Raw genomic sequence first — 26,804 nt, 5'->3', positions numbered from 1 at the left:
GCACAACAGCATGTGAAATTGATTGTCAATCAGTGTTGCTCCCTAAGTGGACAGTTTGATTTCACAGACGTTTGATTTACTTGGAGTTATATTGTGTTGTTTAAGTGTTCCCTTTATTTTTTTGAGCAGTGTATGTGCTGAATGGCACAATACAGGGCAGCCAATCAGAGCAGAGGTAATTTATGTAGAGCTTCAAAGTTTTTAAAGGCACAGCAACAGCCTGTTTCATTTCTCAGTCCTCTCACTTCACAAGCCATACAGTTCAAATATGGACAGTAAGCTGCAAACACATTCCGTTCTGAATTCACTGTTTATGTGAGGTCATGAAACCAACTCATTTACATATATCCACCCATTTGATCTATAGCGGTTTAGCCCCCTACTCAGACTGAAGTTATGAGGAGTGTTTCAGCCAGACTACTTGTTCAGTAAATAACGGTACAGGGCAGCAAATCAAAGCAGATGTCATTTACACATGTTACAATTAAAGGCAAAGTAACAGAATTTTTTTAATTCCAAGAGAGACAAAGGAAAGGTGGAAAACAGACATGACTGTTTTTGGTACATAAAACCACACACATATCAAACAGACCTGAGACGGGACAAATAAAATGCAAAAAACAAAGTTGGATATGGGCCTTGTAAAGTAATAGCAAAAAATCGCCAAATCAGCTGATTATCTATCTTGCTTCCTAGCTGTTGGTACTTAGTAACAGCTAGAGCTTAAATAAACAAACACAACGCACCAAGGTGTTGTAGCACTAGTTCGATTTTTTTCAATAAGACCCGTGACCCCAATTATTTACATGCACTTGTCTCAAGCCAGGTAATAAAATCACACCCATTTATATTGCTATTGGTTGTGATGTGGAAAATACTGGGGGTTAGCTTAAATGACAAATGGACTTTATTTCTTTCAGTTTTTATTATCAATGAGTAAACTTCTAAGACTTTATCATTAAACTGATTTTAAAATATCACAGACATTTTGGAACTATAAACAAGATGTTATATAAATGTATATATAAAAATCCTGCTATTGAAGTTTCTTGAGTTCTACATCATAACAGTACACACTGTACACATACCACCCAGATCTACTACAGAGTCAAATCCAAACTGTTCCCCAATAAGCTCACTCATCATGCAGTCTAGCTTTGTTGAAGAGAAAACAGGTCAGATGTAGTTCCTTTCTGCCCTAACAAAAGAAAAGTTCCAGCAAGTTTTATCACAACTCTAACTCTAAGGAGACCACCTTCATTAACCCCAGCAGAGAAAGATCAAGCACTCATATGGCCAGATGCGTTTTCAGGCCCTTATCAGGCAGCCTGTATGAGAGACAGGCTGATCTTAATTAAATAGTGCTCCTAGCTAAAGGCTATGCAGCAGTCTGCCTGCCGCTCGTTTTCACCCGCTTCACGGCCTGCCTCGCCCCAATCAGCATGAAGATAATTCCAGCAGCTAATGGCAAAGGACTCTTTTTCCACTATGAAAATTCTTCGCCTTATTAAATAACATACTGTCCCACATAATATCGAAAGCAAATGGTTTTTCTGATGATTGTAGGAATCAAAGATCGGAGGCAAACTGGACTGTGTCAGCTGTGACAGGTTCCTTGGCTTTTGATTTATGTGTTGGTTCAGAAGACCACTGTGATTCTTGTTGCTCTGAACATATTTTATGTGTAGTTGTTTGTTCATTTCTGGTTCCAATTGTAGCTACAGCTGCAAAAAATAAAAATTCTGATGTGTTATTCATATGAATTAATCTAATTAAACTAATACGCAATAAAATGGCTTAAATTTGGCCTGTAAATATGAAAAGCTGTAACAATAATATACTTGACAATGTTCTGACACACTGAGGAACTCTTTAACAAGAGCTAAATTACCACCACAATGATTTGTTTAATCCCATAATTCGGAGCTAGAGTAAGTAATAAACAATATCTAAAAATAAGTGATATAATAATAAATATGCAGATTAACATTATAGCTCTTCTGGCTGCAGCATCATTTAACTAGTTTAATATTTTGATGGGTTCATTCACTAGAATTCACTAGACAAGCTGTGTGTGAATAGGTCTGTAGGACAAGTTTGGTATGTCAGAACTCTGCTATGGTGGGAAAGCTACCATGTTCTGACCGTTCTAACATACAGAATCAGCACCAGCATGTGACCAAAAATAACGGTGTTGGTCAGAACTGCATCTAACTTTCAGCCATAACTGTTCTTTTTCTTTCGCTATCTGCTCACATAGGTACAACAGTATAAACAAACTGCTGACCTCTTCAGGTTAAGACTTTAACTGACTCTAATCAACAACAGAAAACATTTTTGATAACAATGTATAATTCACCCCTAGTTGTATCATTAATACCACAGTGCTTCCAATACAATCTTGAACCAATGTAAACAGACAGTCAGTATAAAAATAGCCTTTTTGTGAACTGGAAAATGTTCTTGTGCTGGACTGCTGTCTGCGCGCTCTGTGTCGCTCACATACCTTCCTGCCTGTGAACTGCCAGTCTAACCCTGGCCTGACCTTCAGCACGGAGAGGCAAACAAGGCTGACCCACCGCTAAACTTTCCCCAGCTGGATGATAAGCGCCTGTTTAATTATATTCATCTACATGGATCTGACATTGTTCCAGGATGAAGTCAGAGCTCTGCAAGGTTACTGAGCGCTGAAAGCGGATGGGAATTTTAAAAGGCGCACGCTGCAGCGCTTTGCAGCCAGCGACTATATTTTCTTCTTTGTTCCACGAGCCACAGAGGACAGCATCCCTATCTGTTAGCGTGGAGGGCAAACAAAGGGCCTTTGCAGATTAGAGGCACGTTGAGTGAGATTATCAGCAAAAAAAATCGCATAAAAAGGGAAATGTCACTCAAAAATGCAACATTAACGTATTTTCACTACTTTTTTCCCCTTTCAGTTTTATAAAACAAAGTCACAAAATATAGCGAGGAAGTCACTTTTTGAAGTCTGTGTTCATTTGTGGTAGCAAATACACATGAAAACAAAAGCTCCTGAAGGGCTCGTGGCTTTTATGTACTCTTTTATATTATTTGAAGGTTCTTTTGATCAATTATTGGAAGTGGTTCTTCCATGGTATTAGGAGTGGCGAAAAAATAAATTAGTTCTGAGATGCATCGTGATTAAATTCTGTATTGATTCACAGCAAGATTTTTATATAGGCTCTGCCTCCTCGTTACTTCATAGAAACACACACAACCAGAAGCTTTATAAAGTAGGATACTTTTGCATGGCTTAACTTGAAAGACGACAAAATTCACGGCCTCTAATACATGCATGTTTGGGGTCACAACTTGGTTGTTTATATGAAGCAACGGGCCAGAAATGTAGTAAACTGTGGTTAAGTTTAAGTACTACCTAAAAATTGCTACCAGGCTAATCCAGTAGTATTCAGAGTTAAGCTTTTTGTTTAATGTCTTTGTGATGTTGTTTAATCTTTATGTTTAAGAAATTACTGAAGGATTAACTGTAAAATTACCCAAATGTTACCTGAATGTGTGTTACAAGTTTTGAATGTGCACATTAAGGCTAGAACTGCTATAATTATTATTAAAAGCAGTCAAAGATAAGTCAAGGCACAGCTGTGAAAATCTGGTGTTAAAGGGACCATATCACAGAAAAACAAATTCCCCTTGCTTTTTAGAAATAAAAGACTCTGATGCAGTATATACACATGGTTAAAGTTGTTATTTTGAATTCTCTGTTTTTGTGATGTCATGAAACCAACTCATTTACATATATCCACCTACTCAGCCTGCAGGAGTTTGGCCTTGTCCATTCTCCTAGAAGCTATAAGGTGTGCTTCAGCCTGGACTGCCTTGTCAGTAAGGCACAGTACAATAAAATGGTCATGTAAAAATGAATTTTTGGAACATAAAAACACAACTGTTGTAAGCGGCCCTAAGGGGAAAAAAGAAAAACGTGATTAGATTACACTGGAAACCCAACTGAAGCCCTAATGAAAATTAGCAATAGTATAGTGGTGTTATTTATATAAAAGCTTCTTATAAAGAAATATTTTCTACACTAAACACTGCTATGTAAGCGCCTGCATGCAACTGTGTTACCTTAGAGATTTCATTGATGCTACAAGGGAAATTTGTAATTTTCCTGCCTAACTATGCCCAGACTGGAGGTCTAGCTGCCTGCAGAGCAGTGCTTCCTGGGCAGAGGGTGGTTAAGTGCCTTGCTCAAGGGCACAACCAGGTACTCCTGGTCAGTTCTGGGATTTGAACCTACAACCTACCGGCTCACCTCTCCCACTGCTAGGCTACTGGCTACCCCACATCCTGACAAATACAGAGAAAAAGATAGCTTAATTAATCAAAAATTGAGATGCATCAAATAAACAACATCGAGGTAAACTGGGTTCCTTGAACAAAAATTGTCAGGTGCCTAGAGATTCCCACCCCTACAGCGCACCAAGACCCCTTTTGTTACTTGTAGTGTGGCTTCTTCAATTTTTATTTGGCACAGGCAAATTATCCAACTGAACTACAGCTCTATAAAACTCTTTTATTAATTGAAACTGGAGTGCAGGAATGCCTGCATGCATGTGGAGGACACTGAAGTTTTCATGACAGCAGTGGGCCTCATCACTCACAGGCAGGTCAATTCTCTCTGATAGATATGTTTACATGTGTGTGCTCGGCGGGGGAGGAGTGTGCAGGGCCGCTATAAAATATGTTTAATGGCTGCACCCAGTGCTGCTCCAGTCTTCATCACATTTACAGGCAACTTGGATGTTTTATCACCTTCAGCTCTCCTTGCTACCTCTTGCTAGCCCACACAAAGCGGGCGGACGAATAGGCCCGATCACTAATTAGATCATTGCCCTTATTTACAGCATTCAAATGTTTTCAGGTCAGCTCTAATCTCATCCTAATCAGTAAGGTCAAGCCACAAAAAAGTGCAGATGGCTTAGAAAAAAAAAAGAAAAAAAGGCCAGCTCCATCAGTTGTCTGGCTGGAGTGTCAGCCACTAACCGCTAAATAGCGTTATGTAAGCAGGACAATGGCACAGAAAAAAGGTTAGCGCTGAAGCGCTCGGCCGCTGCGGGTAAAACGGAGGTTCGCTGAACCATAATTGAAATGGTGTCATAGCAGCTGACCGTAGTTTTAGCTCAGTTCACGGAGGGTCGCGCACCGTTTTGCATCTTACTGCTGACAAGTTCAAAAAGGTTGTTTTCAGACTATTTCAAATCCCCTCAGCTTGACTTTGACACGGTGAAATGAGATAAACTTGTCCCTGAGGCTGCGAGGAGGGTGCTCTATTCAGCACCTGAATTCAAGGTGACAGCTTCGTCACCTCTCATATCTTATGCAACACTTCCTTTGTCAGGGAAAACACATTTGGCTAAAAGCCACCACTCAAAACTTTTATCTGAAAGGAGAAGAAGAAGAAGAAGAAAGTATTATAATCCTTCTCCTGCGGAAGACACCTACTAACATATCAAACGAGTGTGATTCATTCTGCTATCAGTCAGATCTAGCAAATCAAACAAGTGCCACATAATTTTTTTGTTGTGCACCTTTGGCCCAGATAATTTTCACACAGCGTAGCAGTTCTGGTTCCGTGTTCCACTTCCATTATGCTGATGCCTCAAATGAGCGCAGCACTCTGCAGAAAGCCTACGAGGTCTGTGCACAGTCACGTCACTCTGTCCTGCAAACAGAACTAAATCCGTATGAACCGTTGTTTGAAGACGTTGACTTTCTCTGTGCCAGGGTGAATAAGTCTTTCCCCCTATGACCTTTACTGGTAAGAACATTTAAAGCTAATGCTTTAGTGGGCTGCTTGCTAAATGATGGGTGATTAATTAAATGAGTCACCTATGATTCATTTAAACAGCCAGCACAGACACTTTCCAAATAAGCGTCTGGTGTCTGCAGGGCCGTGTTCTGGAAGCACTGAAAAAGCACATCTTGCTGGTCATGTGCTGAGGTGCTTTCTTTCCTTTGTCCCTTTTCTGACTCTCTTCAAGACTTACATCAAGATAGTGTGTCTTTCTAGCCCTGGCAAAACAATGTATCAAACCCTGCTTGACCTTGATGTGACTCCTGCGTTAGATAACAACCTTGAACTATTGGCTACACCCAACAAAGGCACAGAGCCCTTTATCCACTCAACAGAATGATCTGGATCAAGTTTCAGGCCCCATTATTGGAGATGCCCACTAAAAATACACCAGTGAATAGGGAAGAGCTGTCCCAGAGTGGAATGGATGATAATTATCTCAGGTTCGAGGAAAACAACCTGCTCATCCAGGTCAGGTCTGAGGCTGATACCTCCGTATTTACCTGATTCACAATGACATAACTGCCACTTGCTAACAACAGATGGGTACTGTATTGTTTGCTTACATAGTAACAATTACGGACGCACTGATGTGGCAACTGTGGGCTGATGCGGATATTTTTCATGTTCTAAGTTGCTGATGCTGAATCCCATAAAAAATGTGGAAACACTTCATATGTCTACCTGATTAGCATTTTGGAGAAATATAACATTTATTTGGAGAGAGATATACATCATATACACACACATTACATGTCTTGTTGATTTCCTAAATTAAAATAAGTTTAATCCTGTACACATGAAACAAACTTAAATATGCCATTTTCTGCAAATGCTAGTGCACAAGTTTAATATATTGGTGGAAAAAAATATCATTATACATCTCTAGTAATAATCAAGTAAAAATCTCTCTTAAATTGGCCTGAAGGGGTACAGATTATCTCCTATAATCAGTTTTGATTTATTTTAATGTAGATCACTTTGCTTAAAACTGTACTTCTTATACCTTATATATTCTTGAAGCCAGTGACATGATCCCTGAGAAGGACAGTGGTAAGTACTTGTTTATCTCCAAACTACCACATCAGCTCCAAACTATCCTACTAGGCATTGTGACAGCCTGTGGTACAGGAACGGAAACTAGGTTTTCATTATCCATTTTTCATTACCATATGAAGGAGTGAAAGGTGACTATCTGGGAACCTTAAAGGCCTCTTGGCTGGCTTAGAGTGAATCCTGCTGACGTCATTAAGAGGAGGGACACGTTGTCGGCTGAATTTCACCAATGATACTTTTCTGAACCAATTCAAGTCTGCATTGCAAAAGTTTGCAATTATCTGTAATAATGAACCAGAATATTTTATATATAAACTGCATAAAGCTATAACTGCTTTGATCAAGTCTGTGTTAGGTGAGGAAGACACCTGTGAGTGCTCTCACTCCCACAACTCTCTCTCTCTCCTCAGAGTTTTAGCCTGCTGATTTTCTTCAAGCTTCTGTCTTAGTTAAGCCTGTGTCTAAGCTTATGTGTGTCTATATGAACACGATAACCTGTTGAGGCGATTTTGCTTTATTTTTATCCTTTCTTTTAACCGTGTTTCCTTTTCATGTTCCTATAATTCTGAAAAAGGTTTTTCTTATATATTCTATTGTTATTTTACTCTTGAAATTAAATGTGTGGTCTCTTTGTAGATCACATCACAGAAATCATGAATGTGTCTTTCATTTCTGAACGTTTATTTCAGTCATGCTGTGCAAATTTACTCAATACCTGAACATGTACATATATCCACTTATTCAGCCTACAACAGTCAAGCCCTGCCCATTCACACTGAAGAAGTCAGGAGGGACTACTGTTCATTTACATATATCAGTCTAAAACACACTGTAACCAATAGTTCTAAGGGATAAAAAGAGGTTGGACCACACAAATCCGATAAGTGAAACTAAAGCGCACATAAATCTGATAAGTGGGCCAAAATAAAAGAGAAGAAAATGCTGGATATAGGCCTTTTATCAAAAGAAGATTGATACAGAAGGGTTCTAATGCTGAGATGTACCATTGGCTCTCAAATGGTTAAACAGCTGTGCCCATTTGACATGTATGAAGTGATCCTTAGAAAAGCCAATGACAGCAATAAAACCAAACCAAAACAGGACCTTGCAAAAGACTCCAAGCCAAAAGACCCCACCTTTCTCGGAGGGCAAGTATTAGCATATCAAAGTGTCATGCTCAAAGAGCAGGACTGTAATATTTACTCAGCTGTCTTTGGTGCTTCTGTCCTCCCTACACCACAGATTCCTCCCTCAGCCCCAAACATGGAAGGCAAACACACAACGCTGAAACAATGTGCCATGACCTGAACTTAAAAAAATGCTCCCCCTGGGTAACAGCATGAACCATACACCCACCCACAGTGTGAGGGGTGACCACTGTTGCTCAGCAACAGATTAGCCTAGCCTACTCTTAAGTACAGTGATTCAGTGAGCAACATTTGCACCCTTTCATATTGCGGGCAAAGACGTTCCCAAACATTAATACCAGAGCAGTTCTTGACAATGAACTGACTTCAACTGTTCAAAACAGCTGTGAATCGGTCACTGCGCTAAATATCAGACTGCGGTGTACTTTCTGTGGATTATAATGGATTCAATGTGAGTCGTTTTTTATCTACTGCCAGCAGGCGTATTGTTCATCCATGTCGTTTCTGAACTCAGATGTGGATCTAAACGAACTGAGGACCAGTATGTGGCTTTCACATCCTAATGAGTACAATCATATGAATAGAGGGCATTCTTATTTGTCACACTTGATACACAAGGCTGCACATCTGAACTACTCAATGCTAGCAGACCTCATTCAGTATGCACAGCCAGTTAGAGATCTCTCCTTCAAGGCCGTGGCCAAGTGAAGAACTTGACCTGCCTACAAAGATTCAACAGGTCAACAGGAACAGGACCCAGAGGTTCATCTTCCAAAACGTAGAGTTATAGATTATCTTGTCTTAGTATTTACAAGCTAAGCTGGAATTAGAGCCTCATTCGGTGTCTGAAGTAACCCAACTCCTGAGATCCCACACACAAAGGATATGCCAGGATTTAAATACAATTCGTGACACCATAATCTTTCTTAACCATATGCTATAGATTACTGGTTAATGGATTCACTTTAATTAACTCTTAAGAAACACGCAAGTCTGCCAAGTTCAAGCTGTGCATTAGTCAGGGCATCCAGACGTGTTGTGGTCTTCATCGAACTAATTAAAAAAAAGATTTTAATTATGACCTAGTAAAATACAGAGATGGCACAGATAAGCATCAGTATCAGAAAAACACCAACACAAAATACTGTATTGGATATTGCAGAAAAAGGAATGAATTTAATCCAATTCTGTACCAAATGCCTGAAACATTGCAGAATTGCCTGCAGCACAGCATATCGTGAAGTAGGTCCCTAGATTTTTCAAGATTTCTGAATACTTAAATAGTTAAGATGTAAATATAGTCATTGAGCTTGATTTGCTCCTTTCTTGGAAAACTCAAGTTGGAATTTTTCACTGTGGTGGTAATAGGAACCAGACGTCTAGAGCATTAAATGGCTCTAAAAAGTTCCCTCACAGAAAGCCATCACACAAAATGGTTATAAATACACTGACTGAAGCCTGGGATACTATTTAACTCCTAAGATAGCTTTAAGATAATGCTTTGGCCTAAAGTCCATTCCTGGCAGAGAGGCCTTCTAGACAAAAGTAGTGCTCAAAGATAACATTTAAATTTGGGGTTTTACCTCTATTTTACTATTATCAACATAACATATAAAAACTCTAAAGACCTGTGTAGGTCCACTTGTTGTTTTGGATAGTAAATAAAATGGCCATACGTTTGTTGTAGACATCATGGCTTAGAGGAAAACTATATGGCAAAAAGGTAATATTGTGAAACTTCAAAAAGTCTTTACGATCTGTGATATGTCATATATACTTTTTATGACATCTGATAAATTGTAAAAGACAAAGTAGTGCGGCACTTATAAAATTACTATCAAAAAATATGAATAGAATGATTTATATTCAACATTTCACACACTGAGCTGCACTAAGTCAAATAAACAGGACTTATTTTGCTGTCTTCACAAACAAGCATGTAGTTGGGAAGATTTACATACTGACACTATCCAGGAAAAGCATATTGTGACATACTGTGATACTTTTAACGTTTAAATTATGTAGATATTTTGAAGTGTGAAACTGTTGGACCTCCTTTTTAACAACAGCTGGTACATATAGCCAAATATTTATGTTATGCTAGAGTCTTACGCCATTACACATTCCACATTATTAAAATCACAACTCCTTTCTTTCAAAAAGTGTTGGTCTACAGGGTAGCAGAACATTTGTTTGAGCAGTTTTAGTGGTTTAGTAGCATTTGAAGGGAAAACATTTAGGTCAGTATCTGTATAAGCTGGTACTCAAGGTTTCAATATTAGTATTATTGAGAAAGAAAAAGTGATTTTCTGTCTCTAGTAGGATATAACAATTACACAATAATAGAACATCCGAAAGCTTTCAAACACACCACCACAAACCTGTAGATCCATGTTCAATGTACAGCAGTGACTCAGAGAATGGACAGCACAGCATCGTACACACTCCTGTTGTCATGTGCTAATTCTTGCCTAACCTCGTTCCATGTTCAGGGAAAGAGACGTTTCAACATGGCAGTAAATCCATAACTCTCTCCTTCCTTTCCCCAACTCATGCCACCATCCTTTCTCTTTCACCATATATCAATCTTCTCAGTCATTCATAAATTCTACAAAAAAAATCCCCTTTTAGTTAATTGCTGGGCAAATTTAATTTCTAAAAAAGCTCTCCAAAGAGCAAGACATAATGAAGTTGGGATGTCTTAGCCGTCCCCTCGCCGCCCCACCCCACTTCGCAGGGCCTGGTGTGAGTGCCCGCACCATGTCAGATGCTTGCATTAGAGTCAGATGATTATGTAAGGGTGAAGTGCTCCGCGGCTCAGCTTATTGTAGCTGACACAATGCCCTTGCCTGAGCTGTGAAGGCTCCAGAAAGGACAGGCGGCTAAGAAGTTGTGAAGGACAACCACTACCCCCCCACCAACTCTACCCCACCCCAACAGGACGGCACTGCGGCGGCCTTGGACTCTGAATTCTCCGCTCGACAGGGGACATACATCAATCCGTCAGGCCCCAGCCACAGACAGGCCCGTAACCTTCAAAAGTCTCAGCATCGGTATAGAATGACTGGCATTCGAAGTGAGCCACTTTTCTCTGTGGGCTTTGCTTAATATAACCGTGGGGTAGTTAAATTAAGACACTGTTGAATAACAGCTCTAAGTCCAATTTAACCATCACCCCTACTGTGTCCTCTCGAGCCCTCAATTATGCTGAGCCTGCCACACAGAAAACCCACTGCAGCCTTTCTTCTTATGGTCATTAGAGCTGTCCAGAGACATAGGGTGAGGGGCAGGAGCTTTGGTTTTCCTGAAATGAACAGTCCATCAAAGAATTCACCAGCAATCCCATATAAGTCTTCCTAACTCATCAATCAGGGCTATATCTGAGATACATTTAGTATCAGAATCATCATAGAAAGTCATCATACAATTGTTCTTAATGGGGATCTTCACAGATTTTTCAAAGTTTCAGCATAATTAAATGTTGAGTATGAAAACAAAGTCAGACAGATTTGATATGAAATGCTCCATTCTAGAGAAACTTGCGAGACAGGATGATTCACAGTGGTGGTGACCAACACCAGACGTCTTAAGTAATTAAAGAAGAATTCCATCTATTTTTATTACAAGTGCATTGTCAAGATGCAATTTAATTCAAAATGGTTTGATGTGAAATGCTCCACTGTAGAGATACTTAGAGACCACAGTCATGGTATTAGGAACCTATTGTTTTATGTTTGCTCTGAAAGGTTTTGGCCTTTTACAATCCACACAAGGCAGAGAGGTGAATATAGAACTATATAAGGCAAAGAAGTATCAAAAGAATAGTTGTATTTTCAGATTTACCACTATATGTAAAATGTAAATATGTAAAACTCAGAAAATGTGAAGATTCACAGGTTTAGCTTAGTAAATAAAATGGCTATATTTGTGCTGATGACACTGTGGCCCCTGGTTCCTAACACCACCACGGTAAAAATAGGAACTGGTAAGTTTCTATAGAACAGAGCATTTCACATCAAACTACTCTGAATGATGAAAAGGCTCTCAAAGACTGAAAGATACATAACCAATATACAGTGATTATATTTGTGCTGTACACTTTGTGAATGAACCCTGGTTCCCATCACCAGAACTGTAAAGAAGTTTGTGTCAGTGCCAGTTTATTTATAATCCCACCTCAACACTCTTTGACTTTGTTGACAACAAATGTACAAGAATTGTGTGAAATCCAACTTTAAATTCACAAAACTGCTGTTATCTTAAAGTACTTGGAGTTCTGAATTGTTCATAAGAGCGAAGAACTGTGCCTTATCTCTCTAAACATGATGTCACTACAAAGAAAGAAACCTAATAAGCCAAGACTTGTTAACTAAAGCCCTCATTATAACAGCATGTTCTTAAAGAGAACACAGAACATGCTGTGTGTTCCAGCTCTCACATCCAGTTTGACACATTCATACATTTAAAAATACACTGAAGCCATTTGGCAGATAACAACCTCAACACATTTTCAGTCTCTTTCTACATTCAGGTTACATACTGCCCATATATTAGCATCTCAGTATGAAGCAGCTCATGTTGAAAACATCATTATCTGAAACTCCAGTCTTATTGATACAATGAGAGCTCACTCAGGCCGTAGTCACCTTAGTTAAAACCGAGGGAGTATTTTTCGCATGTGCAGCGACTTGTACGCAGGCCATAAATCGCGTGCATAATACCAGTCCACTCTATAAAAATGTCACCGATACACCTTGCTCGCCCTGGGCTGACATTTCTATTCTACAGATGGAAAAATCATTTCTGTGCGGCACTCCTGACAGATGAGCTGGCACCCAGAGACATGATTTAAGATCCTTCTTTTCCTTTTGCCCTCTACTTTTGCTTACGCCGTTAGTTTAATACAGGACTCTTTGCTTGCATTTGTCTTTTTTCTTTTTTTCCCCTCCTCCTACTCTCCTCCTTGCAGACCATAGCGCAAGCCAATTTAAGAGCTACTGTAAATGTCTTCTTCTTAAAAGCTGGTGCAGTGCTGAGATCTTTGCTGGCATGCTCTCATTGATCTGGTATGTTTACAAGATCACGTCCAGCCGGTCGTCTTTTGAACAAGGCAATGCTTGCGTGGGCACCTCTCCACTTGATTTATCTGACCTCGATCTCAGTGTGGGCCTGCTGTTGTTTCTCTTTCTTTTTTTTTTCCAAACTATGAATAATGCAGCTCAATCTTCATTACGCTCAATCAATTATGGGTCATGATTGATGGACTTCATGCCCTTACGTCCAGTAGATGAGTCTGTCATTACCTCGTGAGCAACAACCCACACTGTGCTTGCACGTGCATTCACATGCAGAGTGAGTGCTCGGGCGCACATACTGGCTCCTGCACCGCACACGAACCACACAAAGCATCTCGCATAGCCACACGCACATACTCTTTCAATGTCATTCATTCCTCCTTTGCCCTTGTCCTGCCTTTCTTTCTCATATATTGAAATGAGAAGTGTACGCCGTTTCTGGTCTCTTTGTTCCACTCAGACAACAACAACAACAACAACAACAACAACAACAACTTTTCTAATTCCCTCGGTTAGTTAATTGCATTCGGCATTAAGGTCAAAGTCCCAATCAACTGGGCCTTGTAATTCAGCTCACCATGTGATAAACTGGCATGGTAATTTCACTGAACAAACACAAGGCAAGAGTTCACAAACCTGCATTTTGTACTCAAACCAACTGTCTAGCCTGGGGTCATCTCAAAGCAATACAACAGCATACGCACTTGAAAATTACATTTATCAGTAGCTGCTGTCAGATACAATTCCAGAGCTGAGGTTTCCCCTTTGGTCTCTATTCAGACTTGCTGAAAGAAGTCTACAAACTATGCTCAACAGAGGACACAGATCTTCAGCAAAATTCAAAGTCAGCATGACAAATTCAGTTTGTATGCAGCTCATGTCGGGAGCTGGCTTTCCCACCATATATTATACACTAGTAACAGGCAGGAACCATTAGACGTGGTCGATATGGCAAAAGTTTAATATCATGATACTTGAAGACCTTTTCATGACACACAATATGCAACCCAGGATTTAGTTTTATTTTTGGTAAGTGAGAAGAGGCACAAAAAGCACCAGAAGTGCCACATAAGAATATATTTTGTCAAATTAAACCAATTTTAAACAGGACTGATTACACACAAAAGTCTGAAACAAAACTGGGGCAACATGGAGGTTAATATTTGGCTATCCTAACACATCAATTAGGGCTAGGTATGATTACAAATATATGGATATCAATACCACCACTAATACCTTAAAGCTACACTAAGTAAATTTGGGGGATTTGGCCTCTCTGGTGTGTATGTGTAACTGCACATGCAAAAGCAGATTTTGGATTATGCTTCAGGCCCCTTCCCCAAACATCTGAATCTGATGTTTGCGAGCATTCTGAAAGGACTTTTTGTCGTTCCTGACTCAGTAATGCTGCTTCTTTCAGTTTTAATTAAAGTCTACATAAAGCAACTTTCATTTCAATATGAGTTTCCAGACAATAGTTTTCTCAGTACCTTCTTTTCAGTCGCAAGCCAGAAATGAGTGTGAGGTGCTGGAAGTGGGTACATTTATTATAGATTAACCAAGAAGCACTTATGTTAGTAACATGCATGTGTCATGTAGGTTAGACAGCTAACCAGAAGTCTAGATTTTGAAAGAAGCATGCCTATTGGCTCACGGATGCTAAATGACTATTTAGGAATTCAAATTTAGTACTAAATACACTTTTTTTTAATATTCCGCATCAAACCCAGGACAATAGAAATAGAAATTGTATATTGTTAAAAGGGGATAAAATATACTTGGGTGGGGGCACAGCCTAACTGTGGGGAACACGGTTATTATTTAATTATTAGTTAATTATGCCCTCTTCATAAAGAAACATGCAGCTCTGTACTGACAATATCCACAATGTCCCCACAAAAGCATACTGTGATGTAAATGATCACAGTAGTGTTAAATACTGTCATACCTGCCCAGCTCTAGCGACCATCATAACAGTTTCAACTTAGTGAAATGCAGCACTGTCATCCGTATTTACACAGACGGCCACATCATGGGTCAGTGTCCACACTGACCTAAAAACCGTCTATCTGAAATACTGTTTACCTTGCTCAACACAGCAAAGGTTGGGAAAGGTGGCGTGGAAAAGTTCATCAACAGAGAGATTAGGAGATTTATCCACACAATTAAAGAGGGCTATCTACAAACACCTGAGCTAATAAATCCATGACCTTTCAGCCTGTGACTCCTGACCTTCTGACATTTACTACAGCTCTCCACGGCTTCACAATGATTGGAAATGTGAAGAACTTAATAAAGTCTCAAGGCCAAAATCCATACTGCTGGTTATCATCAGGACCAAGCGCTAAAGCATTCAACAGTTCACAGCCACCATGGGTGGAAATGACTCACTGCTTTCTTATCGGTCTTCAGCCTTTATTTGATTTCTTCCCATAGAAAACACATTAAAGACAAGAGATATGTACCACGAGCATGAATCGAAGAATCCGAATATTAATCTTCAGAAAAAAATATGGAAAACATTGCAGTCTACAGGCAGTGGTGGATGATATGACAAAAATACAATATACTGGGATAAGAAATGTTCACAATACATGACATGTTATGATCTTTACTATTTCAGACATAAGTTCAGAAAAAAAGAACCAGTAGAGCTACATTTTAAACTGAGATTTTTATTTAGTGTTTGGCATACTGTGCACTAAAATTCCCAAATTTGCTCTCTTTATAATGAAACACGCAGCTGGTCAGTGTTCTACAAGTACTCATTGATAAGCATGTGTTGAGAAAAATACACTGTATTGTACTGTAACAAACCCTATTACGATAAAGATATATACCGTCATACTGCCCAGCCCTACCTACAGGTAGCCTACGACAGACTTCCACAGCTCCAGGCACATGTTGGCCAGTAGGCTACAGGCTACAAGACCTGAGGGAACTGCCACCTATCTGCTTCGTAGACCTGCTAAATCGAGGAAGACGCATAAGAGGCCACAGGCTACAGGGTCCATCAAGATCAACAGCAATATCCTGTTTTGCATGTACTGTGTTTTGACTTGGAATAGATGGAAGAACCCTTGATGCCCAGCAGCATAAAGCAGGCTTTCCTTGCGTACTGTCAAGCTAGCCTTGCCTTTCTTCATCTTCATGTCATCTGTTTGACTGTACACATGAAACAAAATGTCATCCTCGTACGGTACCAGACCATACCTAGTGTTTACGAGTAAACACTGGCTGGCAACCCACAGTGGAAAACCCAAGCCTGACCACAATGAAACAAAATGGAAACGTCAGCTCCTACTACCTCGTCACAGTGTGACATTCCTGCTTTCAACTGCTTATTTCACGCGAAAATGTAGAGCCGCTCGAGCTAGTTTAATGCAACAACGCGGGCTGGCACCTTCAATTCAGCCCTATTCAGGCTTCGTTTCCCACATTAGCGAGTAACTGAGGACCATCCATTTCTCTCAAGCAGCTAATGTTACACATCAGGACTGTGTACCCTCAGCTGAGCACGTACCTGTTCAAATGGCTTCATATGATGAGAGTCCTCTGAGAATTGTGCTGCGTTGTGGGCTACAGTCTTCTGGCCACATGTTCAGGCTTTCTTGTCAAGGTAGACCAAGCCAAACTCAACGAGTATACGCTTTTTGTTATTAAAAAAGTGATATGGTCTTTGCTTTATATGAGCTACGCGCCTTTTCTATCGTTCCCTCTCGGCTTTAGAGTCAATGCAGTCGACTGGCTGAATTGTTTATGCGAGGTATCCCCGGCACTCTGCAATGCCATGTACACGCCTACCCGTATTGCGACAAGTCCCGCCCCTCTGAACTCGGATTGGTTGGAAGGGTTTCCGCTTCTATGCTGTGATTGGCTAAAACGCTCTCATCTCCTGTGTTAGGATTGGCTGGCGGCTCGTACTCACCAGTATCTCGCTAATCAGAGACCACGAGGCGGGGTTTTCAAGGATTACGGGTGGGAAAAGAAATCCTAACGTCATGTTCACTCCTCCTAGCCTTAAAGCCACAGCACAAGTACTTCTGCCTCATACCAAGGCTGTGATATAATTAGGCAGGCCTATATTAAGGTCTTGTATGATTACACGTAGCCAGCACAGGGGAGCTACATCTCCTCAGGCTTAGACCTGTTCAATTACATGTTAGGCTAGCGCAGTTCAGAAACCGCCTTTTGGTCGCTGTTGGAAGTGAATAAATAAGCTAATTTTTAAATATATAAACACTGAAGTTGTAATGTTGGCTAACACTGATGAATACAATAAAAGTAATTAAATATGCAAAGTTGTTAATTAATGTGTGATTTTTAAAAATATAAACACAAATTTTCTGACATTTTTAGCATAAACTTGCTCTCTACTACACACATAATAAGCATTTTGAGGGTAGAAGCGATTGTTTCATGACCAATGTGGTTCACCACATACAGAACTCCACCTGAGTTTCAGTTTAGAAACATATGAAATTAAATCAGAAATCGATTCACTGTAATTATTAGTTCCTTTTTACACCTTAAATAGATTAGTACATCGCTTCAAAATTTACAGTGATACCTATTTTTATTTCACAATGTATATATATCTTTGACAATTCACAGCTTTTGACTTTACACCGAGTTCACACCTCAGCAGTCCACAGGACCAGCCTTCAGCTCTGGCTAAAGCAAACATGCTGTGCTGTCGCTTTGGGAAGGCCGAGATCCTGCTGGGAGTCACTATCAGCCATCAAGAGTTTCACAGTTTGCTGGGGTACAAAAAGATGTGAAGGTGTTGCTGCCCCTCCCCGCCAGACCCGCTCTACCATTCAAAAGCCGTCGCATATATGAATCTTGTATTGGCCTGCCTTTTGCTGCTGACCATTGATTATGCATTTCAAGGGGTCAATCTGAACTCTGACTGGGTTCAGCTGAGGACAGTGGCAAAATGTAGTCCTCTTTGTGTCCAGAAGAAGTCAAATCAGTGCATCCTGGTATGTGTAACAAAGTTAGTGAATATACATATACACTGCTCAAAAAAATAAAGGGAACACTTAAACAACACAATATAACTCCAAGTAAATCAAACTTCTGTGAAATCAAACTGTCCACTTAGGAAGCAACACTGATTGATAATCAATTTCACATGCTGTTGTGCAAATGGAATAGACAACAGGTGGAAATTATTGGCGATTAGCAAGACACCCTCTTAAAGGAGTGGTTGAGCACATCTGGGAGATCATGTCTCGCTCCATCCACCAATGCCACGTTGCACCACAGACTGTCCAGGAGTTGGTGGATGCTTTAGTCCAGGTCTGGGAGGAGATCCCTCAGGAGACCATCCGCCACCTTGTAAGGAGGTCATACAGGCACGTGGAGACCACACACAATAATGAGCCTCATTTTGACTTGTTTTAAGGACATTACATCAAAGTTGGATCAGCCTGTAGTGTGTTTTTCCACTTTATTTTGTGTGTGACTCCAAATCCAGGCCTCCATTGGTTAATAAACTTGATTTCCATTGATTTTTGTGTGATTTTGTTGTCAGCACATTCAACTTTGTACAGAACAAAGTATTCAATGAGAATATTTCATTCTTTCAGATCTAGGATGTGTTATTTGAGTGTTCCCTTTATTTTTTTGAGCAGTGTATATAGATTCACACTGTTATGTATCTGCACTCTGCATAGTTGTGTATTGTAATGTGCTCCTGTTGGGTGTTTTATGTAGTAAATTACTGCTGTAGGCTGAGAAGGTGGATACTTTACTGTATGCAAATGAGTTGTTTTGTGACATCACAAACACAGTAAATTTAAAGTGGGCTGCTTTTGCAGCTATACAGTTTGTATAAAGTGAGAAGTGAATGGTAAAACTTTAAAAATGTAATCATACTACATTAAACTCCAAAAAGGGAGTGAAATTCTATTTCCAGTTATGTGAGCCCTTTAAATGGCCAGGAGCTGCCAGCAGGTCAAGGCTTCCACTCCTCACCCCTATGATTTAACCCTCTTGTTCTCTTCAAATTTACCAATGTTTTATCCTTGGGGTCAATTTGGCCCCAGCAAATTAAACCTCCAGGAAATATCAAAGTGGAAATTATGTTTTCCCTTCCCAGATAGTTCTGTCATGTGAACTATCAGTGGTTCTGGCACTAGGACAGGTGTTAATGTGTTAGGCTAGGGCCTAAAGTAGATGGAAGATTTTAAAAGATTATAAAATTTGTATTATAGTGACTAAATATCATCAAAAACAATTGAAACAAATGTTTGTAAAATGTTGATATTTCTTATGTTTCATATAGTCAAACTGACCCCTAAGAACACATACAAAATGAGTACAGGACATTGCCCCTATTAAATTAGGAAAAGCCATTAAATATGAAGCATGGCAATCATTTATTTAGAGATGTTAAACATTAAATGGGGTCAGACTGATCATAAAGATAATAGGAAAGTTAAGAATAGCTTGAATAGTACTGAATAATAGGTTATAAGAAAGAATAAGAATAATTAAGATGTAAAAACCCAGGATTCTAAGGGGTTAAGTGCACCTCACCTGAATAAACTTAAAATGAGTCATGTCACAGCGCGTCATCGTGCTCTAACTCTTATAGTTTAGTCACAGGGGTTGAGTTACATCCTTTTCCTCAATATAACAACAAAAATAAGCAGTGAACAGTTCAAAGAGCATTTCAACCCAGGCCAATGCACTGTGTCATACAGCAGACCTAAACTAAGCAGACTTTGGCCTTAGCACCTGATGGTTCCAGAAAAAAAACAATGCTGGGACTGCCAAGAGACAATGACCTTTGATTCTGCTGGTTTCGCTTGAACTTACTATGACCAGGAAGGAGCACAGGCTCCCTGGGACGGCAGGTGCAAACAAGGATATGGGGTGAGGGAAGTGCTAACTGTGATGTCACCTTTGGACTCGAATACAAAGGTTTGGCTGGTTTGGCCAGCAGAGAGAGAAAGACATTACAGTTTAACACAGTATTGACATGGATGCTATTAATAGGCACATTTGGGTTAGAAGTTGAAGGCTATGAAGGAGCAAAGCAACAATAATAAGATAAACAAAATGAAAAATTATGAATACGACTTGGTAGGGGTGAGCAATATGGCAAAAATATAATACCATAATACTTTTCACCATACATTAGATGCATCTCAGTATTTAGTTATGTTGAGATTTGACAAGTTAGACTAGATAAAAAAGCAACAGTTGCCCACAAGCATGTTTAAAATACTATCAAACACTATTAATTCAATTATTTTATCCAGTATTTAAGTGAATTTAATGCACTGCATTATGCTAATTGTCAACAATGATCCCTTTGTAATGAAATGTAGTTTGCCAGGGTACTTTAGGTATTGACAATATCCACAATATGCACAGAAGAGTTGATGTAACTGTGATGTAATGTAATGTATCACAGTGACATTAAATATCATCAAATTGCCCACCCAAAATATTGCAAAATGATAATGTATTATTTATGATAATAAGCTTTTTTGTTGTAGGTAATGTAGAGCCTTTACAGGAGGGCTGACAGCCAAAGATTAGGAACTAATAAAATAACAAAAATATGTTTAAATGAAGCAAAAATATATAAAAATTATGCTTGAAAAACTAAATAAAAACTTTTTTTTACTGGTGGTGATAAATATATGTAAATATCTGTAATAAAATTTGTGGAATTCACAACTTTACAATAATGCTAATTTCTGCGCCCCCCCATGGAATTCTAGTAATATGTTAGTGCTAAGCTAATTCTAATACACATAAGTATTTTTCCAGATTAAATGCAGAATTTGAAGGCTGAAGAAGACGGTCTATATTTTCTTTATGATAAACATCCATCCATCCATCCTCAACAGCTTATCTGGGCCCGGGTCACAGGGGTAGCAGCCCAAGCAAAGAGGCCTAGGCCTCCCTCTCCCCCGCCACCTCCTCCAGCTCTTCTGGAGGGATAGCGAGGCGTTCCCAAGACACTTGAGAGATATAATCCCTCCAACGTGTCCTGGGTCTTCCCCGGGGTCTCCTCCCCGTCGGACATGTCTGGAACACCTCCCTAGGGAGACGTCCAGAAGCCATCCTTACCAGATGCCCGAACCACCTCAACTGGCTTCTCTCAATGTGGAGAAGCAGCGGCTGTACTCCGAGCCTCTCCCGAATCGCCGATCTTCTCACCCTATCTCTGAGGGAGAGCCCGGTGACCCTGTGGAGAAAGCTAATTTCGGCCGATTGTATCCGCAATCTCATTCTTTTGGTCACTACCCAAAGCTCGTGACCATAGGTGAGAGTCGGAACGTAGATTGACTGGTAAATTGACAGCTTTGCCTTCTGGCTCAGCTCTCTCTTCACCATGACAGACCAGTATAGGGTCTGCATTACTGCAGACACCACACCAATCCGCCTATCAACCTCTCGCTCCATCCTTCCTTCACTCATTAACAAAATCCCAAGATATTTAAACTCCTTCTCTTGGGGCAAGAATTCACTCCCAACCTGGAAAGAGCATTCCACCCTTTTCCGACTGAGGACCATGGTCTCAGATTTAGAGGTGCTGATTTTCATCCCAGCTGCTTCACACTCGGCTGCAAACTGGTCCAGAGAGAGCTAGAGGTCCTGGCCTGATGACGGCAACAGAACCACATCATCCGCAAAAAGCAGACGTGAAATCCTGAGGCCACCATACTGGACACCCTCTGCCGCTTGGCTGTTCTGAGAAATTCTGTCCATAAAAGTTATGAACAGAAGCGGCGACAATGGACAGCCCAACCCTGACTGGAAACCAATCTGACTTACTGCCGCTGCCGGCTATACGAACCAAGCTCCTGCTCCGTTTTTACAGGTAGTGAATGGCCCGTAACAATGAGCCCCTCACCCCGTACTCCCAGAGCACTCCCCACAGGATCCCCCGAGGGACGCAGTCAAATGCCTTCTCCAAATCCACAAAACACATGTAGACTGGTTGGGCGAACTCCCACGCACCCTCCAGAACCCTGGTGAAGATAAAAGCTGGTCCAGTGTTCCACGACCTGGGCAAAATCCACATTGTTCCTCTTGTAGCTGAGATTCAACTATCGGTCAGACTCTCTTCTCCAGTACCCCTGCATAGATCTTACCAGGTAGGCTGAGAAGTGTGATCCCCTGGTAGTTGGAACACACCCTCCAGTCCCCTTTCTTAAAAAGCAGGACCACCACCCTGGTCTGCCATTCCAGGGGGACCACCCCAGATGTCCACACGATGTTGCAGAGGCGTGTCAGCCAAGACAGCCCTACAACATCCAGAGCCCTCAGGAATTCTGGGCGGATCTCATCCACCTCTGGTACTACAAGGAGTTTTCCAACCACCTTGGTTACCTCAGCCCGAGTGATGGACAGACCCTTGCTTGGATCTCCAAGCTCTGCCTCGTCTGGGGAGAAAAAGTATTGAAGTATTCCTTCTGCCGTCCAATGACGTCGCCAGTCGAAGTCAGCAGGCCCCCAGCCCCACTGTATACAGAGTTGGTCAGGAATCGCTTTCCTCTCCTGAGGTGCCTGACGGTCTGCCAGAACCTTCTCTGTGCCTGTCGATAGTCTTTCTCCATGGCCTCACCAAACTCTTCCCACACCCGAGTTATTGCCTCAGCAACCACCGAAGCCACAGCCCGCTTGACACTTCGGTACCCATCTTTTGCCTCCAGAGTCCCACAGGCCAACCAAGCCCGATAAGACTCTTTCTTCAGCTTGATGCCTTCCTTTACACAAGGTGTCCACCAATGGTTTCGGGGATTGCCACCACGACAGGCACCTATGACCTTGCGGCCACAGCTCTGATCCGCTGCATCGACAATGGAGGCACGGAACAGGGCCCACTTGGACTCAATGTCACCGGCCTCTCTGTATGCAGTTGAAGCTTTGTCAGATGTGGGAGTTGAAGATCTTTCTGGTAGGTTTCTCTGCCAGACAATCCCAAACAACTCGTTTGGGTCTGCCAGGTCTGTCCGGTATTTTCACCACCATCTGATCCAACTCACCACTAGGTGGTGATTGGTTGACCGCTCCGCTCCTCTCTTCACTCAGGCGTCCAAAACACATGGTTGCAAATCCGATGACACAACTACGAAGCCGATCAACGAACTGCAGCCTAAGGTGTCCTGATGCCATGTGCACTTATGCACACCTTTGTTTTCGAACATGGTGTTTGTTATGGACAGATTGTGGAGAGTACAGAACTCCAATAACAAAACACCATTCGGGTTCAGATCAGGGAGGCCATTCCTCCCAATCACGCCTTTCCAGGTCTCACTGTCATTACCCACGTGAGCGTTGAAATCACCCAGCAAGACAATGGAGTCCCCACAGGGGGCACTTTCCAGTACCCCCTCCAGGGTCTCCAAGAAGGCCGGGTACTCCGAACTGCCATTCGGTGCATAAGCACAGACAACAGTCAGAGCCCATTCCCTGACCCAAAGGCGCAGGGAAATAACCCTCTCGTCCACTGGAGAAAACAACAATGTACCGGCGCTGAGCCAGGGAGCTATGAGTAAGCCAAATCCTGCCTCTCCAAAGCCTCTCACCCTGGACAACTCCAGAGTGGAATAAAGTCCAACCCCTCTTGAGAGAGTCTGTTCCAAAGCCCCTGCCATGTGTTGAGGTGAGCCCAACTATATCTAGTTGGTATCTCTCAGCCTCATACACTAGCTTGGGCTCTTTCCCTGCCAGAGAGGTCACATTCCATGTTCCGAGAGCCAGTTTCAGTAGCTGAGGATTGGAACACCAAGGCCCCCACCTTCGGCCGCCACCCGATCCCCATGTAGCTCTTTTGGGCTGAGCCCAGCTGGGACCCATGGGTAAAGGCCTGGCCACCAAGCGCTCGCTAAGGAGCCCCTCCCAGGGCTGGCTCCAGGGTGAGGCCCCGGTAACGCTAATCCGGGAGAGGGAAACTGGATCCTGTTCTTTTTCATCATATGAAGTTTTTGGATCACCCTTTGTCTGGCCCATGACTTAGGACCTGTTTGCCTTTGGAGACCCTACCAGGAGCTTTCGGCCCTGACAACATCGCTCCTAGGATCACGTAGGCACGCAAACTTCTCCACCACGGTAAGGTGGTGATCCAAGGAGAGGGCGTGTATGCCATAATAAACATATTAACACAATAAACATATTAACATAATAAACATCCATCCATCCATCCATCCATTTTCTAAGCCGCTTCTCCGTCAGGGTCGCGGGGGGGAGCTGGAGCCTATCCCAGCAGTCTTCGGGCGGAAGGCAGGATACACCCTGGACAGGTCACCAGTCCATCGCAGGGCAGACACACAGACACAGACAGTCACTCACACACTCACACCTAGGGACAAATTAGCACACCCAATTGGCCTGACTGCATGTCTTTGGACTGTGGGAGGAAACCGGAGAACCCGGAGGAAACCCACGCAGACACGGGGAGAACATGCAAACTCCACACAGAGAATCGAACCCAGGCCCTCCTTGCTGTGAGGCGACAGCGCTACCCACCACGCCACCGTGCCGCCCCATAATAAACATATTAACACATATTAACTTTTTGCCGTTTTACAGTGTTTCTGTAAGTAAAGAGCTCTGGTAAAGAGCTGCCACCACTGTTTTCCATGTCTAACAGCTGATTGAAACGGTCACGCTACCAAACATGCTCACGGTCAGTAATATATCTAGGACTTCCAGAAGGTCTAAAGAGACCTTTTTTTCTCTTGTGATCGATTGATGTCACTTCCTAGTTATGTTAGTGCTGAACCTGACACATTAGCCTGACTTCACCTCAGCTCCTGAAGTCCTAACCAATGGGAGAACTCGCTTGGCTGTATCTACCAAGATACCACAGAGAAAAAAAAATTAGAGAATTTTCCATTGGGTGTTTCAAGAATTTGACATTTTTGGCATTTTTTTTTTGTTTTCAACCAAAACATAAGAATGAAATAAAATTATTACAATACTTGTAGAGTTTATACATTTTTTTAACAGAAATCATTAAGCTTTCTTTGAACAAAGCCCTGAGAATCCCTCCAATAGGGTTACATCATTTATCACAAGCTAAACTGTGTTATAACATAATCATTAGTAATATTGCATCTTATTAATGCCATTATCCAATAACCATTATAGTTGACGTTCAAAGGACTCTTCTGTTTAATATCAAATACCCCATGTGGCAGTGCAATCAGCAGAACTCATTCACATTAAACACTGGTCTAAATCATTATGAAGCTTGAACAAATAGATAAACAGATTGTAGTCCACCTTAAAAGAAAACATGAAAAAATGAATTTCAAGAATTCCATCAATTTCAACAAGAACAGTGACCATTCAAATATCTGAAACACTTGAATGAGGCCATTCCTTCTGCCAAGGCAAATATTATCTTTTCATCCATTCCTTTGTGAGAAATGTGAATAATGTCATGCCTGAATTGACATGAACAGCCTGAAAACTGATCTACTCCCAAAACACCCTGATTAGCACCTGATGCTGTTTCGCAGTCTTCTCCTTTAGCCAGTGTGTCTCCCTCTTTCTCTGACCTGGACTCTATGGAGCTCTATGACCTGGAGTTTCAGCTCAGGTGTGTGTGTGTGTGTGTGTGTGTGTGTGTGTATATGAAGTGGGACACTCTGTGGATTAAGACCGTATCATAACGTCACCCTCACTACCTCACCAAGCAATGTAAATCAATACATTTTGTTTATGCATGCTGCCTGCATACACAGCAATACATTTCAGAGAATGAAAGGCTGCTATTATGGCTGCTTAAGACCTGGCACAGGCCCAGCTGCAGCTGAACAGGAGCTGCTGAAAACATAGTGCACTCCATACTAGATCATATGTATTCAAATGTAGACATTCTCATATAGACTCAACATGAAGAGGTTTAGGGATTACAAGGCTACATGGTCTAATTCTCATTCTCAAAATCATTGTTTGCAGTGTTTTGTAGCAGAAACACAACATATCTATATTCATAAACAGAATGGAAGTAAGGATTTAGGGTTGTGCAAATTAGAAACTTCTTTTAGCGTACTGTTAACAATAATAATAATTATACATACACACACACACATATGTACATATACATATATACATACACAACCCCAATTCCAATGAAGTTGGGACGTTGTGTAAAACATAAATAAAAACAGAACACGATGATTTGTAAATCCTTTTCGACCTATATTCAATTGAATACACTACAAAGGCAAGATATTTAATGTTGAAACGGATAAACTTTATTGTTTTTTGCAAATATTCACTCTTTTTGAATTTGATGCCTGCAATACGTTCCAAAGAAGTTGGGACAGGGGCATGTTCACTACTGTGTTACATCACCTTTCCTTTTAACAACACTCAATAAGCGTTTGGGAACTGAGGACACTAATTGTTGGAGCTTTGAAGGTGGAAGGTTCTTTCCCATTCTTGCTTGATGTACCACTTCAGTTGCTCAACAGTCTCCGTTGTCGTATTTTGTGCTTCATAATGTGCCACACATTTTCAAAGGGAGACAGGTCTGGACTGCAGGCAGGCCAGTCTAGTACCCGCACTCTTTTACTACGAAGTCACGCTGTTGTAACACGTGTAGAATGTGGCTTGGCATTGTCTTGCTGAAATAGCAGGATGTCCCTGAAAAAGACGTTGCTTGGATGGCAGCATGTGTTGCTCCAAAACCTGTATGTACCTTTCAGC

General features: G+C 41.3%; 1 protein-coding gene across 1 annotated transcript in view; it reads right to left on the bottom strand.

Annotated features, from left to right (window-relative positions):
- Positions 1 to 16,888, bottom strand: part of nrip1a (nuclear receptor interacting protein 1a) — a 43,691-nt gene extending 26,803 nt beyond the window's left edge. The window contains exon 1 of the mRNA XM_017707218.2: positions 16,636 to 16,888. The gene's annotated coding sequence lies outside the window, so the exon portion shown is untranslated. The remainder of the gene's footprint in view (positions 1 to 16,635) is intronic.
- Positions 16,889 to 26,804: the final 9,916 nt, after the last annotated feature.

The sequence above is a fragment of the Pygocentrus nattereri genome, chromosome 17, assembly GCF_015220715.1.
Source record: "Pygocentrus nattereri isolate fPygNat1 chromosome 17, fPygNat1.pri, whole genome shotgun sequence".
In the NCBI taxonomy this organism is placed as follows: domain Eukaryota; kingdom Metazoa; phylum Chordata; class Actinopteri; order Characiformes; family Serrasalmidae; genus Pygocentrus; species Pygocentrus nattereri.
The sequence above is the reverse complement of the archived record's forward strand: the minus strand, read 5'-3'. Positions and strand labels throughout refer to the sequence as shown.